The following is a 15,544-nucleotide window of genomic DNA, read 5'->3' as shown; positions in this document are numbered from 1 at the left end:
TGTTGCCTTCCATCTGTGACTCTGTTTCTTGATCTTTTGGTTGTTCTTGCAGCTTTCTCTTGATGTTCTATACTTCTTCAGCTATAAAAGGCTCTTGATTTTTTTGTTTTGTAATTATTTTGACTCTCAAAGGCTCTCAATTTCTTTGTTCTGTAATAATTTTGACTCTTTATATGTCCTGATGTAGTGATCAAATTGGTCTTCTAATGGCCTTGAGGAGTTGCCACCCATCTTTGATGGATCTAGTACCCAGTACTCCTCAAAATCACCTTTCAGAGCTCTCTCAGCCCTGCACTATTCTATTAGCCTCTCAATCCAGGACGCTTTTTGACTCTTGGTCTCTTTTAGTCTTTCCTCCTTGATCACTGTAGCTTTTTCCTTCTTCTTTGGTGGCTCCTCCATTGAATCTTCATGCATAGTCTTGAGCTTTTTCCTGAGCCACATGGAGACAGGTGGTGCCCCAACTGTAGAAGGTTCCTTTTTGTTGGTATACTTACAATGCCCACCTCTCTCAATTTTGCCACCACAATATATGTTGCACATTTTGTAAGGCCCCCATATAAAGGAGAAGCCAATGGTGCACATATATTTGGTGGATTCCAGCTTTCCACGTTGATGAGATCTGTATTTGTGATTGTGGATGGCATGGAGCAAATTTAGGGCCAAAATTTTTATTTGCCAGAATATCTTGGCCGGATGGCGGCCAAACGACAATCAAAAAATGGTAGTCCAATGGCCGGTGGCCGGTGGTCCGCGGTCTTTGGCCGATGGTCGATGGTGGCAGGTGGCCAAATTTCCTTGACTGATGGCCGAGTTCTAGGAGGACGTGTCTACCCAAAAGTGGCTACACATGGGCGCATGGGAGAGTCCTACTTGGACTTGGTTACACAAAGGCGGCCACACATATGGACACGTGGCCGAGTTCTACGTGGACTTGGCTATCTAAGGGTAGCTACACATGGGCGTTTAGAGGCTCCCTTACATCTATATAAGGAGGCCTTCTCATGAATAATTCGGTAGAATGGTGTGCACACTTGATGCACACAACACATCCTTGTTGAAGGATTGTTAGTCTCTTGTATTCCTACTTTCTCTATTTGTCTAAATTGCCATATAAGCTCTACCTTGAGAGCGCATGGGTGGATGATGCCATAACTTTGTAATAGTGTACTAATCTAAAGTTTTTTATTTTCCATTAATCTACTTTTCATAGTATCTCTATTTACTCTCCTTCCTACTAGATCCTTATTGTATTTCACACTTCTTACATGGTATCAGAGCACTAGTTGCTCGTAGCTAAGAAAGTACGAGAAGTAAATCAATTATATCAACGTCTTCAAGTGCTATTTCTGGTGCTACTTTGCTTTGCATTTGTCCGCCAACATTCACCAAAGAAAAGCTTGACGGCATCAACTACACATTGTGGAACTTCAAAATCTCTGCAATTTTGGATTCATACAAATTGCTAGATACGGTGTTGGGACCAAATGGTGCAGACCCAGAGCCCACTCCAACAAATGATCCCACAAATCCAAGCATTGTAATTCCCTCGGATGCTACTCTTTTACGTGCTCAAAAAAGAAGGAATGTAGATGCATTATGTGCCATTGTCATGTGTGCAAGTGATTTAGTCCTCTTTGGTTCAACATACCACTAAAGCAAAATATTGAAACATATTGAGTCGCCAATATGAGGCGCACAATCACACCAATATTCAAATATCTGGAAAATCAGCTTGTTGCTGAGAAACTTGATGATGGAGAGAAGGTGGAGACCTTTATCAAGTGGATTAAGGACCTCCAAGATCAATTAGCTGCCATTGATGTAGCTATTTCTATGGAAGATTTATCTTGGTGCTGCATTCTCATACTTCCAATAAGATATGACAGTCTTGTTATGGCACTCAACACTCAGGTTCGTCCAACCCCTCTTATGTTTGAAGAACCGAGTGCAATGTTGCTTGAAGAGGACCTGTTACTCAGGTCCAGGGGTGGTGGAGGTGATGTTGCCTTCACAGCCAATACAAAAGGAAAGGAGACTACGTCAAATGCTTCTAAGAAGAAGCCCAAGAAGAGGAAATTTTTAGGGAGCTATTTTTACGAAGAAGGGTCATGTTGTTAAAGATTGCAAAAAGAAGAAACAAGATGAAAAGAACGGCATCATGAAAGGTTCTTGCAAGGAAAGAGAATCCACCAACTATGGGCCATCATAGAAGAGGTATGCTCATCAGCACAAACTCCGTTTGTTGATGGTTCTTGGATTCTAGATAGTGGTGAATCCCGACATATGACTAGTAAGAAAGACTGGTATAGTTCTTGGAAGCCTCTAGAGGAACCCATAAGTGTAGGTGTTGGGAATAATGCCAAATGTCCAGTCAAATGGTCTGGGATAATTTCTTTTTTAGCAGCTACAGGTGAAACTAAAGAGCTCTCTAATGTGCTGTGTGTGCCGCAAGTCAAGAAGAATTTGTTATCCATCGCTACAATCAATGATCGTGATCTTGAAGTCCATTTCAAGAAAAGTGAGAAAAAATCTTGGATTCTAAAGTGTAAGGCGCAACAACCTCTACGAACTTTTTGCACTTACGGTCACTACAAAAAAAGGTACAACTCAATTATGGCATGAGAGATTTGGTCACTTAATCATTGATGTGCTAAAAGAGATACAAAAATCTAGGATGGTGCACACATGCCTCAAATCTTAGATATGAATGAAGTTTGTGAAGTTTGCATGATGGGCAAGCAACAAAGAAAGGCATTTCCACAAGAGAGTAGTAATCGAGCTCAGTCTCCTCTAGAGTTGGTACACGCATATCTCTGTGGTAAAATGTCTACATCCCCTTTGAGTGGATCTTTTTTTTTTTTATGTTAGTTGATGACTTTAGTAGAAATATGTGGGTGTATTTCATTCGTGGGAAGTCAGAAGCTTTTGGAAAGTTTAAAATGTGGCAAAAGCTTGTAGAAAATGAAACAATAAAGAAGGTAAAGAAGTTGTGCACAGATCAAGGAGGAGAATTCATCTCAAATTAATTCAACAACTACTACAACAAGCATGGAATAAAACATCACCTTACTACAGCTTACACACCACAACAAAATGGATTTGTGGAGCATCATAATCAGATAGTGGTAGAAATGGCAAGGTGTATGCTCAAAGCGAAGGGTATGCTAGATTCCTTTTGGGTCGAAGTAGTAAGTATAGTAGTGTACATCCCCAATCAAAGTTATACAAAGCATTGAAATGAAAAACGTCTCAAGAACCCTATTCTCATAAGAAACCTTTCGTCTTGCATTTCAAAATATTTAGGTGTTTCTGTTATGCACATATTCCTGATTCACAAAAAGCAAAGCTAGAAGCCAAAAGCAAGAAGTGTGTATTTCTTGGTTACAGTGAAGAGTCTAAGGCTTATAGACTCTATGTTCTAGAGGCAAAGAAAATACTCACTAATTGAGATGTGGTAGTTGAAGAAGGGCCACATACGGTGGAGAAACCAAGTTTGTCCACTTTCTCATCAAATGAAGAAATAACTCACCATGTGCCAGACCAAAGTCATGTAAAAAATCAAGAGGAGGAGTTTTCTGATGATGAAAACTCAAATAAAATCTAGCCAACCTATTGCACCATCATAGGAAAATCCACTACCAAAGTGGGCTCAACAGATTTTTGATGCTCAAAAGCCTCAAGTTCACAACCCTCATGAAGAGGAGGGAGGTTTGCAACGATCAAAGAGAATAGAGGAGCAAATAAGAGCCTCCGAGAAAATTTTCAACATGACTCTCATGACGGAAATTGTGGGCATGTGAAGGAGCCAGCCTCTATCAACGAGGCCATGGCTAATCCAAAGTGGAAGGAAGCGATGCAATCTGAGTACAACAGCATCACAAATAATGACACTTGGGAAATAAAGGATTGGCCTCCAAAGAAGAAAGTCATTGGCACAAAATGGGTGCACAAGCTCAAGCATAACGATGATGGCTCTTTGCAAAAGTACAAAGCCAGGCTAGTAGCACAAGGATTCTCTCAAGTTGATGGGTTTGATGTTGATGACACCTTCGCTCCCACAACTTGAATGACAACTATTCGTCTTGTGATTGCTCTTGTTGCTATCTATTTGTGGGTTGTTTACCAAATGGATGTTGTGTCTGCATTTTTGAATGGACTTCTCAAGGAGGAGGTGCATATTGAGCAACCACCAGGTTTTGAGACCTCTCATTAAAAACAAAATGTTTGCAGATTGAAGAAGGCTTTATATGGCTTGAAACAGTCTCCAAGAGCATGGTATGTCAGAACTGATATGTTTTTAACAAAACTTGGCTTTAGAAGAAATGATTTTGAAGAAAATTCATATGTGCTTAGAGAGAATGGAAAACAATTCATTATTATCTTGTATGTCAATGACTTGATAATCACAGATGACCACAAAGAGCTCATCCAACAAACTCGTGAGAGTTGGAGTTTTGAAGTCAAAATGACAGACTTGGGTTTTTTGCATTACTATTTGGGGATTGAGGTTTGGCAATCCTCAAAAGGTATCTTCCTCTCTCAGCAAAAGTATGCAATAGAGATCCTAAAAGATTTTGGCATGATGGATTGCAAACCTATGAGCACTCCAATGGAAGTAAATGCAAAACTCTCCATGGAAGATTCATCTCCCTTAGTTGACATTAAAAAGTACAGAAAGCTTGTGGGAAGCTTAATTTTCTTGTGCAACACTAAGCCAAATACTTCTTTTGTAGTAGGTGTTTTAAGCAGGTTTTCCAACCAACCAAGAGACTCTCATTGGAAGGCAGGTATGTGAGTTCTTAATTACAGCAAAGGTACTTTGGGCCATGGCATTGCCTATGGCATTGGAACAAACACTCTTAGTGGGTATTGTGACTCTGATTGGGCAGGAAATTGTCATTCTAGAAAATCAATTATTGGATTTTGTTTCTCACTAGGTTTTAGAGTGTTTTCTTGGATCGGCAAGAAGCAACCAACCATCGCTTTTTCTTCAATGGAAGCAAAGTATAAAGCCACTTTTTTTTGCAACTTGTGAAGTAGTTTGGCTAAGGAAAGTCCTCATGGATTTAGGTGTTTCTCTTATTCAGCAACAACACTTCAATGTGACAACTAGAGTTGCATTTCAATTTCCAAGAACCCCATCTTCCATGCACGCACAAAGCATATTGAGGTTCAGTATCATTATGTTCGAGAGCTAATTGAGGATGAAATTGTGGAGCTTGAGTATTTTCCTATTGAAGATAATTGTGCAGATATCTTCACCAAAGCTCAAGGGAAAGACCAGCTAGTTCGACATCTTCATCAACTTGGAGTTGACACACGGCCAACGTAGAGCATCTTTGGGTGTTCATTGAAGGGGGGGTGTTGGTATACTTGCAATGCCCACCTCTCTCAATTTTTCCACCACAATATATGTTGCACAGTTTGTAAAGCCCCCATATGAGGAGAATCCAATTGTGCACATATATTTAGTGGATTCCAGCTTTGCACGCCAATGAGATCTCTATTTGTGATCATGGATGGTACGGAGCAAATTCAGGGCCAAGGTTTTTATTCTTTGCAATATTCCTTTTGCCGGAATATCTTGGCCGGACGGAGGACGGAAGACAATCGGAAAATGGCCGACCAGTGGCCGAGTTCTAGGAGGACTTGTCTACCCAAAAACGGCTACACATGGGTGCATGGGAGAGTCCTACTTGGACTTGGTTACATAAAGGCGGCCACACACATTGACACATGGCCGATTTCTACTTGGACTTGGCTATCTAAGGGTGGCTACACATGGGCGTTTAGAGGCTCCCTTACATCTATATAAGGAGGCTCTAGTTGTCTAAATTGCCATCTAAGCTCTACCTTGAGAGTGCATTGGTGGATGACGCCATCATTTTGTAATAGTGTGCTAATCTAAAGTTTTTGATTTGCCACTAATCTACTTTGCATCATATCTCTCTATACTCTCTTTGCTACTAGATCCTTATTGTATTTCGCATTTCTTACACTTTTCTATATCCTCTTTTAGTCGCAACCACTCGTTTTGTGTGGGTGGATCTGCCCATTGTCCACTTGATCCAATAGCTTCATATGCAATCTGTAAGAATTTATGCACCGTTGATGTATTTTGGCTTGTCTGTCCCCAAATCCACTACCTACTCATGTATGTAATGGGCATAGTTCACATCTTTTGGTATACTTTTTCCCAGTGCCCAAGTAATTGTGGTGGCAATGGCATGTGGTGGGGTTGTGTACTTTTGCGGCCGCTTGTTACAAACATGAAAGAATTGGTTGTACAACTTGCAGATCCTATTTTCTCTCGGATCGACTAGGTCTTCAAAAGTGGGATTGGTCTTTTTTTTAGAATAAACTTTCACTCCTTCTCTTCTTTCACACGGAAAGAGCTATCGTCATTGTGTAGTCCCAAGGCATTAGCAATGATTTGAGTTGTAACGGTGACTTCTTTGCATTCCCCTTGAAGTGTGGTGAGAGTTTGCATGTCATCTTTCTTTATGGATAGTGTGAAACTCATAGGATAAGATGTCTATAGCATGTGCATGGTGCCCATAGCCTCAAATTTGAAATTGAGCCTGAAAATGGATGTGAAAAGCCATGAATGGGATTTGTGAATTTAGATTTCCTCCTTTGGATAAATATAGATCAAATGATATCCAACTGTGATGATAATTGATGTCAAGCTAGTAATGATGTGGTAAAAGTTTTGGGGTTGTCAAAAACACAGCAGCATGTCAATTTAAGGAGTATAGACATCATACACGTATGATGTCTAGGTTGTCTTTGTTGGCTCAAACTTAATGTATAGCTTGCTTATCGTGTGTACAATACTCTAATGTGTGCAAATATGAATGTGGACAAGTGTTCATGTGCCCAAGGACATAGGAGGTGTTTTGGACACTTCAATTTGAAAAATGGGGTGTATAATGACCAATACATGTCCAAACATGCCCAGATTTAGTGTAGAGTCTATATATGACATGACAATGAATTTTGGATACTCAAAATGGTGATAGAGTCTCTCCATGATAGGTTTAGACATCATACACATATGATGTCTTTTGTTGTAAAATTGACATGTGAGCATGGGGATAAGATGTATATGCTAGGTGCATGCCTTATGTCATGTTTTTCTAAGTTTAGAGAATTTTTCCTATGGATAAATCCATATTTTTCCCAAGGACTCCAACTTAGCGATTTTCGGCTAAATGGTGGCTTGATGTGGTTCAATTTGCATGAGACTTGGTAGGTGAGCTGGATGATGCATAGTGAAGAGGTTGGTGTGGAAAAAATAAAATTTTCATGTATAAAAGTGTCAGCCAGACATCATACGCGTATATGTGTGCCAATGCTTTAAGCCCTAATTGCTATTTTTCAACTAAAAACGTCAAAAATTTAGCATAGAAACTTCCTCTTCGCAATTTCAAGATGTGAAAGGTATTTTCGCATTTGGAGATGACTTTTTGCAGTGATGCTTCTTGAGCTCGATGACCCAAGCTTGAAGATGCAATAGGGAACCTTTCCATGTCTTTGGTGTAGCCGTGTAGCCTTTGGCCTAATGTATACCATTTTTGGTGATTTGTCACTCAAACTGCATCTTTTTGTGAGGGGTGGTCGGCAATGATTTTCCTTGATGTTTGACCATATGTTTTGTTTTTGGATGGTATGTCGATGATGCTATGAATTTTGGTGGCAAACAGATGCATCATCTGGCCATGAGAGCCAAATGACATTTTGCATGTCCAAAGCCAAGCTCGATGTTTTGGCCTACTTATGGTAGTTTGACTATGGAGGCAATTATATGGGCTTGTAGATAGCCTCAAGGAGCACCTACTCAATGAAGTTTGGTGCCAATATGATGACTTGTTTTGCTCCAAGAAGTTAGGGTGTTTTAGATGACCTAAACCTGCATAGGAAGACATAGAGATGCTCATCTAGCCTAGGATTAACCCCCTATCAAGTCTTGTAGCTATTGGGTTAGTGGTTTCTGAGTTACAATGCCATTTTGGTCTCTTCTCGATGATGCTATATTTGCACTTTTGTGAGTTTTTCGCGTTGAGGTTAGCATAGAGCAAGAAGAGCGCATGGTAATAAGCCTACCTCTCATGTATGGCTCCATCCGTGTCTTGTGTGCATCGTACAAAGCCGTAGAAGATCCACGCTCTCTAGGTCTCTCAAGCACTCTCTAACTATGAATAGTGAAAATGAGATAGCAAGTGGGTCCCAAAATATCTTATATCTATTGGAATTAGGGTTGCAGATAAATGCACACAGCTTAAAGAAGACGAAGGAATCTCAAGGCACACAATAGAGAGTGTGTTACTTAGTGTGCAATGGAAAGATAGATAGCCCTAGAGTGATGGGCGTATATACAATGCTCGGGGGGAAAAACCTCCTAAAGAGGGAAAAATTGCCCCGACGGTCCTAGTGTGTTCACATACATCACTACCACATGTATATGGTAACAAATCCCCTCTGGAGTGATGCGGTGAACGAGAGCTAGCACATGAGTAAACGGAAGTGCCATGCCCTGAGGACATGATCAGTCCACAAATGGCCTTTTTGCCAGGAGGCAAATCACATAAAGTCCATGTGTCATTTTCAAGAAGTGCATCATACTCTGATTGCATGGCAGCCATCCAATTTTTTGAATTATGTGCTTCATAAAAAGACAGAGGCTCCTCAACATCATGTAAGCTAGACACAGCCAAAGCATAACAATCTAATGCATAAGATGCATGGCGAGAGCCTGAACGAGTACGACTAGACAAAGGTGCATCCAGTTTACTATCACGCAAAGTGTGCACCAGCCATTTTGGCATACCTCTAGCCTGCTCATTTTCAGCCCTTTCCTCATCAAGTACATCATGTACATCTACATCAGTAATAGGCTGATCTGTAACATTTTCAGAAACCCCCATAGGCTCTACATTTGCCTCATTGGAACTTACATTCGTATTTCCACCACTGAAAAGAGGCAACAAAGTGTCATAAATATCCTGTGAGCTTGCATTACTATCTCTAGTACATGACAGCAAGGGCTGAACAGAATCTTCCACAAACACTACATCCCGTGAAACTAGAATACGCTTTGTTTGTGGATGATATAACCTGTAACCTTTTCTTTCAGCACTATAACCAACAAAAATACATTTGACAGCCTTATCATCCAATTTTCTGTGTTGTGTTTGTGGCACCAAAGCATATGCCAAACAGCCAAAAACACGCATGTGCTCAATAGAAGGCTTTCTATCATGCCATGCTTCATATGGAGTAATAGACTGCAAAGCTTTTGTAGGACACCTATTAAGTACATAAGTGGCGCACATGATGGCCTCAAGCCAAAAAGAATGCGGAAAAGCTTGACTTTTGACCATACATCGTGCCATTTTCGTTAGTGACCTATTTTTCTTCTCAGCAACACCATTTTGCTGAGGTGTATAAGGCACTGTACATTGGTGTTTTATCCCACGACTAGCTAGAAATGCATTAAATTCATGAGACATATACTCCCCCCTCGATCGGAACGGAGGGTGCCCATAGTACATTTCGAGACATTTTCAGCCATAGCCAGAAATTGTTTGAAGCACATAAAAACTTCTGACTTCACTTTAAGCGGAAATACCCATGCATGCCTGGAGTATTCATCAATGAAAGTCACGAAGTACAGGTAATTGACCAAGGATGGAGTTTCCATGGGCCCACAAACATCACTATGCATAAGCTGCAACCTGCATGTAGCCCGAACTGAACCATCCTTTGAAAACTTTAAACGCTACATCTTACCCAAAATACAGCCTTCACAAACATGTTTGACAAGTGCTTCAAGAGGTGGCAAAGAAGCAACCATATCAGATTTATGCAAACGCAGCAAACTGGCAAAATTCAGATGACCAAAATGTGCATGCCAAAGTTTTGCATCCGAAATATCCCTTGAATCTGCAACAGCATTTGCAAAATTTTGTCCACACTTGTCATACAAAGTGAGCTTGTACAACCCACGGCACAAAAGGCCAGATGCAACAATTTCATCACCAAAACTGAGATCATGAACTGTACATCTCTCATCCACAAATTTGACTACAAGTCCAAGTCTAGCAAGTGCGGATACAGACAAGAGATTCTTCTTGATCCCAGGTACATAAAGTGCATCAACATGTGTGAAGGAACTGCCATTTGTAGCAGTAAGCACAATCTTTCCAACTCCCTGAACTGGATAAGAGGCATTGTTGGTACAAGTGACAGCATTCCCATGAGGGACAGACTCGAGAGAGGTGAACAATTCACGATGTGAGGTAATGTGCTTTGTAGCACCACTGTCGAAATACCACACATGTGAATCTGCAGCAACAACTGACAAGCATGCATCAGGGACAACAGGATTGTAAGTGCACTCTATGCTAAAAGCCCATTCTGCATCAACATCAGCAACACAGTCTCCTTTCACAGAAGACTCAACAATGGCTGTTGTTCCACCGTTACAGGTCAGCAACGGTGGATAGCGGCCACCACTACATCAAGTCAAATCCCCGCCTTTTTGTATTAATTTTTGGCTCTGATGTCGAGCTCGTAATATTTTTTCTATTCAAATGTAAACGGTTTATCTTCTGGGGCCATGGGCTTCCAAGTTGTACTCATTCCCAACTCAAGCACACAATTGATTATTGAGCCATGTATCTATGGGAAACCCTCCTCCCACAAGACCTAAGTATAAAGGTCAAAATGAAGGGTTGTGTAGGATGGATTTTATGAGTTAAAAAAACTCTCTGCGCGGGCAGCTTATCTATTTTTGTGTGTGCATCTTCTTTGATTGCTATCTTGTGCTGCACGAGTCGCATTGCAGAACCGAGACCACAGGCGCGTACAGCTCATCGAGCTCTTTAATTCAACGCCAACCATTTTCCACGAGACGCTACTTCACGAGCATCGGCCTACGGACTTACAGGTGAGCTTCAGGGAGTTTAGGGTAGATTTCAGTGAAACCAACCATAGAGCAGGGTAGCTCTCCCTTAGACGCAGCTGTAGAGACCATCTGGGACCGTTTTCGACAACTTCCATTTTGCTGTCAGACAGTAAGCGTTTTTTCTGCCAGGGTGCAGAATTCAGGTTTGAGGGTCTAGGTAGCTTGGGGACATGTAGGAAATTGCCTACGGTGAGTTTCGTGTCAAACCGAGGTCATTAGCCCAAGATTTAGCTTAGTTTCGTGACGTAGGAGGTTCTTGGCAGATTTGGGTATTCCCGCACACATAGGACTTAGAGATCTTAGATGACCATTCCATAGGTATTCGACAAGAGGTTGACACCCTCTTGGCACGCCTCCAGGCCCTAATCGAGTCAGTGACGTCCCTAGTTGACATCTTTATGTGTTGAGTAGGTTCTCGCTTGCTACGAGCGACACACGAAAAACAACTGGCGCCGCTGCCAAGGACGAGCTACCTAGATTAGAGTGGATACCCTAGTGTGTGGTTATGGATGTACGGAAAGAATCTTTCATTACTTTGCCAAAGTCGAGGTATCCTTGGCTTTGTTAGTCTAGGATAGGTGAGTTTCTTGCCGCTGTCATTGTTAGTTTAGTGTAAAAGTTGTGTTTTCAGCATTCAGTAGCTTAAGAGTGTTTGGCTTAGTGTGTGCCAAAAGTGCATGTTAGGTCAAGCACAAAAACATCCAAAAAAAAAACACACACACACCTAAAAACTGCTTTTTCTTAGGATTTAGATACCATTCAGTGTTTTCTTTGTTGTTTTAGGGTTCGAATAAGTAGGACACATGTGTGGAGTGTTCTGGATTTGAAAGGTTCAGTTTACTTTGGATTTGCCCAAGGTTTGTGTGTTTGGTGCTGTAAAGTGACTGAAGTGACCTAGAAAAGCCATCTTGGTGTACAGAGTTGGTATTAGTGTCCAAAAGCACTTAAAATCACCTCTAGTAACCACAGCAAGTGTCAGGTACCAAAAAAGTTGCAATCTGCAAGTCCAGACAGTAAGCGCTCTTACTGTCTCTAGACCCAGATTTGGCCAACTGACCAAGCGAAAGCATGTACACATGTTGTAGGCTCAGTAACAAGCAAGTTTGTGTAGTTATAATCCAAATTTGATGTGTTTTGGTCTTGTCAAGTGCTTGGTATACACAACAAAATCTGCAAAAGTGACCATAACTCAAGCCAGCAAGCCCACAACCCAGGTGAAGACTCCAGAAGGTGAGTATAAGCCCAGGTAAGAGGTTCCTATTGCTAGGAGTGTCAAAATACATCCTGTGAGCACAAAAAGTGCAATACTATCCTCCAGATAGTAAGCGCCCTTACTGTCTCCAGTGCCCAAATTGTGATATTTGGCTTGCCACCTAATCTATACATTGAATGCATGTATATATATAGTTTCTATACTGAGAAATACTTCAAATAGATAGTAAAAGTGTGTAAACTTGCAGGGTGTACCAGGAGCCTGAGAGCACAGCCAGCTGGAAGTAAGGGAACTTTCCAGGTTAGTGCATCCAAGGTTAAGCATGTTTCATGTTTTTGAGGTCAGGAGCTGTAGTACCCTCAGGACATAGACCACTTAGGGACCAGGTGAGTCAAGTTTCTACGGAAGAGAGTGTCAATCAGACCACCCAGGTATCCTTAGTCCCAATCCCAGAGGATTACATCTCTGACACATCATCAGAAGATCTATACTATCAGACCATGGTAGGGGGACAACCATCAGTGAACTTCAAAGAGGGAGTTAACTTTATGGGAGAATCCTCCAAAGACCATGAGAGACCTCCAGCAATCTTGCTGTATGCCTATAACAATGGAAAAGATGCCAGAATCTTCAAGGATTCTATGAACCATAGCTGTGTTCAGATTGGAGATAATCCAGTCGAATTACAGTATAGGGTCCTGGCCACTTATGATGGCAAAGGAGGTTATATGGATGAACAGGGTGCTTACTACATGATAGTCAAAAGCCCTGATGTCACGGACAAATGGGGACGAAATGCGTCCAAGACGAAAGCTGATGATGAGGTCGAGTAAAAACCGCCTCTAGAGGAAAACAACAATAGAACCATGTTCAGATCTTTCACCACTAGAAGGCTTATGTCCGACAATCCTCGATGGAGAATTTACAAAGCCTTTCCTGAAGAAACCGCTGCGTACTATGTCAATGAGGATGTAAACGAGAAAGAGGCTACTCCGGATAAGACTTTGTATGTCTACCTCTTGAATGAAAGAAAATTCTTAATCGTAGACAAGTTTGTTCAGGAGTACACGCCGACCTCTGCTACAAAGATGAGTAGGTATACATACTTAGGGTTACCCATTGTGTACCCTGAAGTAGCAAACCCGCAGCAAGTGCACCGCCTACAATCCCAGTAAGAAACTTAATGGACGATGACATCTTAAGACCAATCCAAGTAGAGAGGTAACCTATGCAGAATCCTAGTCAGACTAGTTTCTTTGAACCTATTCAAAAACCAGAATTCCACACGCAACAAGTGCCAAACATGAGTGGATATTCGTTCCAAGCGGGAACAAGGAATCCACCACGCGATGAAGAACTCTCCAGAGGAATTCATCGACAAAATGAGACAAACAGAAACTCAGGTAGAGCTACTCAAACAACGCAAAATGTAGCTAGGCCACAGCAGAGAACCACTACTGCACATACAGGGGACACTATACAAGTACTTGGGACACCAACTGTAGGATTCAGACCCCTAAGGCCGCATCAAGTCGCCAAATGCGTGCCGTCTAAATATATAGGATCTGGGGATCCATATGCCCATGCTTCTGCCTTTAGACAAGTGCTGAGAGCAGAGCAAGTACATGACTTCCATACGCAATATGAGGGCTTTGGATTGACCTTAGATGGTACTGCTATGACTTGGTTCCAGCCATTAAGTAAGAGCTCATTCTCTGACATAGAGGATCTCTTATCTGACTTTGTCCAAGAATTCACCAAACGTGGGATAAAGCATGACACGGTCTCACAAATATACTCTTTCAAACAACAAGAGAAAGAGAAAGTAAAGGAAGCCGCCTTGACATTGAAGCAATATGTGGAGAGATGTCCTCCCAGGGAGATCCCTCAACAAGAAAGGCTAGTGTTGCTCTTCATAGAAGGGTTACTAGACGAGAATCTCAAGAAGGATTTGCATATTCAAAGATGCCAAACATTAGACGAGGTTATCAAAGAAGCGGTATACCTGGTCGACAGTTTCAATATATATGGAGAATCCCGAAAGGATTCTGATACCAGGTCAAGCGACTCGAGGGTGACTACCAGTGTTGTGAACACGGGACCAACAACCCCTGTGCAAACCACTGGAGAAACCGATGCCCTTATAGACAAACTCCTTGAGCGTTTCAACAATGCTACGTTGGCACCTCAACATGTGAGACAACCACAATTACGCTTATGTAGCATCTGTGGAGGGAGTCATCCCACAACCCAGTGTCATGTGATGCAACCTCAGCCACGTGACCAACCTAGACTGCGGCAGCAAAAGTGGTGTGAAATAGAACAAAAGTGGACAAATCATTCGACGGAAGAATGCTACCACCAAAGGGGATATGTGAGAGAAAGGCAGTACCAGCCAAACCCTGTGTACCAACCACAACAAGGGCAAGCCATTCCTCCATATCAGATGAATAGGGCACCACCACCACCACCTAGATATGCCACAGGACATCCGGATGTTCAGCCAGGGCTGGAAAGAGCGAAACCTGTCATTGGACATCAACCACCATTGCCAGGGGAAGCCCAGGCAGCAGTCAGGTACATGTATACAGATCAGCCAATAGAGGAAAGAGCCTTAGTGCCTACACCGCCCTACCACACAGACGAGAACTATGGATGTGGTCAAACAGTAGAACTCAGTACAGGAGGGGGGGAGATGTATGATCCATGGATGTTGAATCCTACCACCAGTTACATTCCACAACTAGACACTTCCATGATGTCTAACGAGGGAGTGACTGTGGGTCAAGGAACTTTGATGTTCATAGCTAATCAGCAGGGAGGAATGAAGCCAAGATCTTATCCTCCAAGGCAAAATTTCACCCCGCAACCTCCTCAACAACCACCAAGACCGTTGGGACCATGTTACCGGTGTGGTGGAGATCATTTGATGAACAGTTTTCCAGTGGGGGAACAGAGTATCAAACCTCAGTGTAATCAATGCGGAATCACCCACTTGTATACCGAGTGTCCAAACGAAACCGACAATAAAGGAAAAGCGACCATAAGTAAGATTGGAGTGATACCTTCTTCAAGTTGATCGGAGACTGAAGCGACTGTACCTGTCAAGGCAGTTACACGAGCTCAAGCTAAGGGGAAAGAAGGTGAGAAAAAGGATGAAGGCCAAGAGAGAGCTAGTCAAGCTCCTAGTCGAAGGGTAGAAAGACGTAAAATCCGCTCTAAAGAGAGAGATAGAAATCATCATAAATACAAGATTGTATCTGCTGAGCTTGCAAAAGCTCAAGAGCAATTGCAACAGCATCTTTCTGGAGTAGCATCTAATTCTGGGGAAGCAGAACCAAACAAGATAGACAGATAAG

At 42.0% G+C, this 15,544-nt stretch overlaps 1 pseudogene; it reads left to right on the top strand.

Moving 5' to 3' along the window:
- The first annotated feature begins 13,051 nt into the window (after positions 1-13,051).
- Positions 13,052-13,618, top strand: LOC147438928 (uncharacterized; annotated as a pseudogene).
- The last annotated feature ends 1,926 nt before the right edge of the window (positions 13,619-15,544 follow it).

This window comes from Adiantum capillus-veneris, chromosome 16 (genome assembly GCF_014529385.1).
Source record: "Adiantum capillus-veneris isolate H3 chromosome 16, ASM1452938v2, whole genome shotgun sequence".
Classification (NCBI taxonomy): Eukaryota; Viridiplantae; Streptophyta; class Polypodiopsida; order Polypodiales; family Pteridaceae; genus Adiantum; species Adiantum capillus-veneris.
This window is presented reverse-complemented; position numbering and strand designations above follow the sequence as displayed.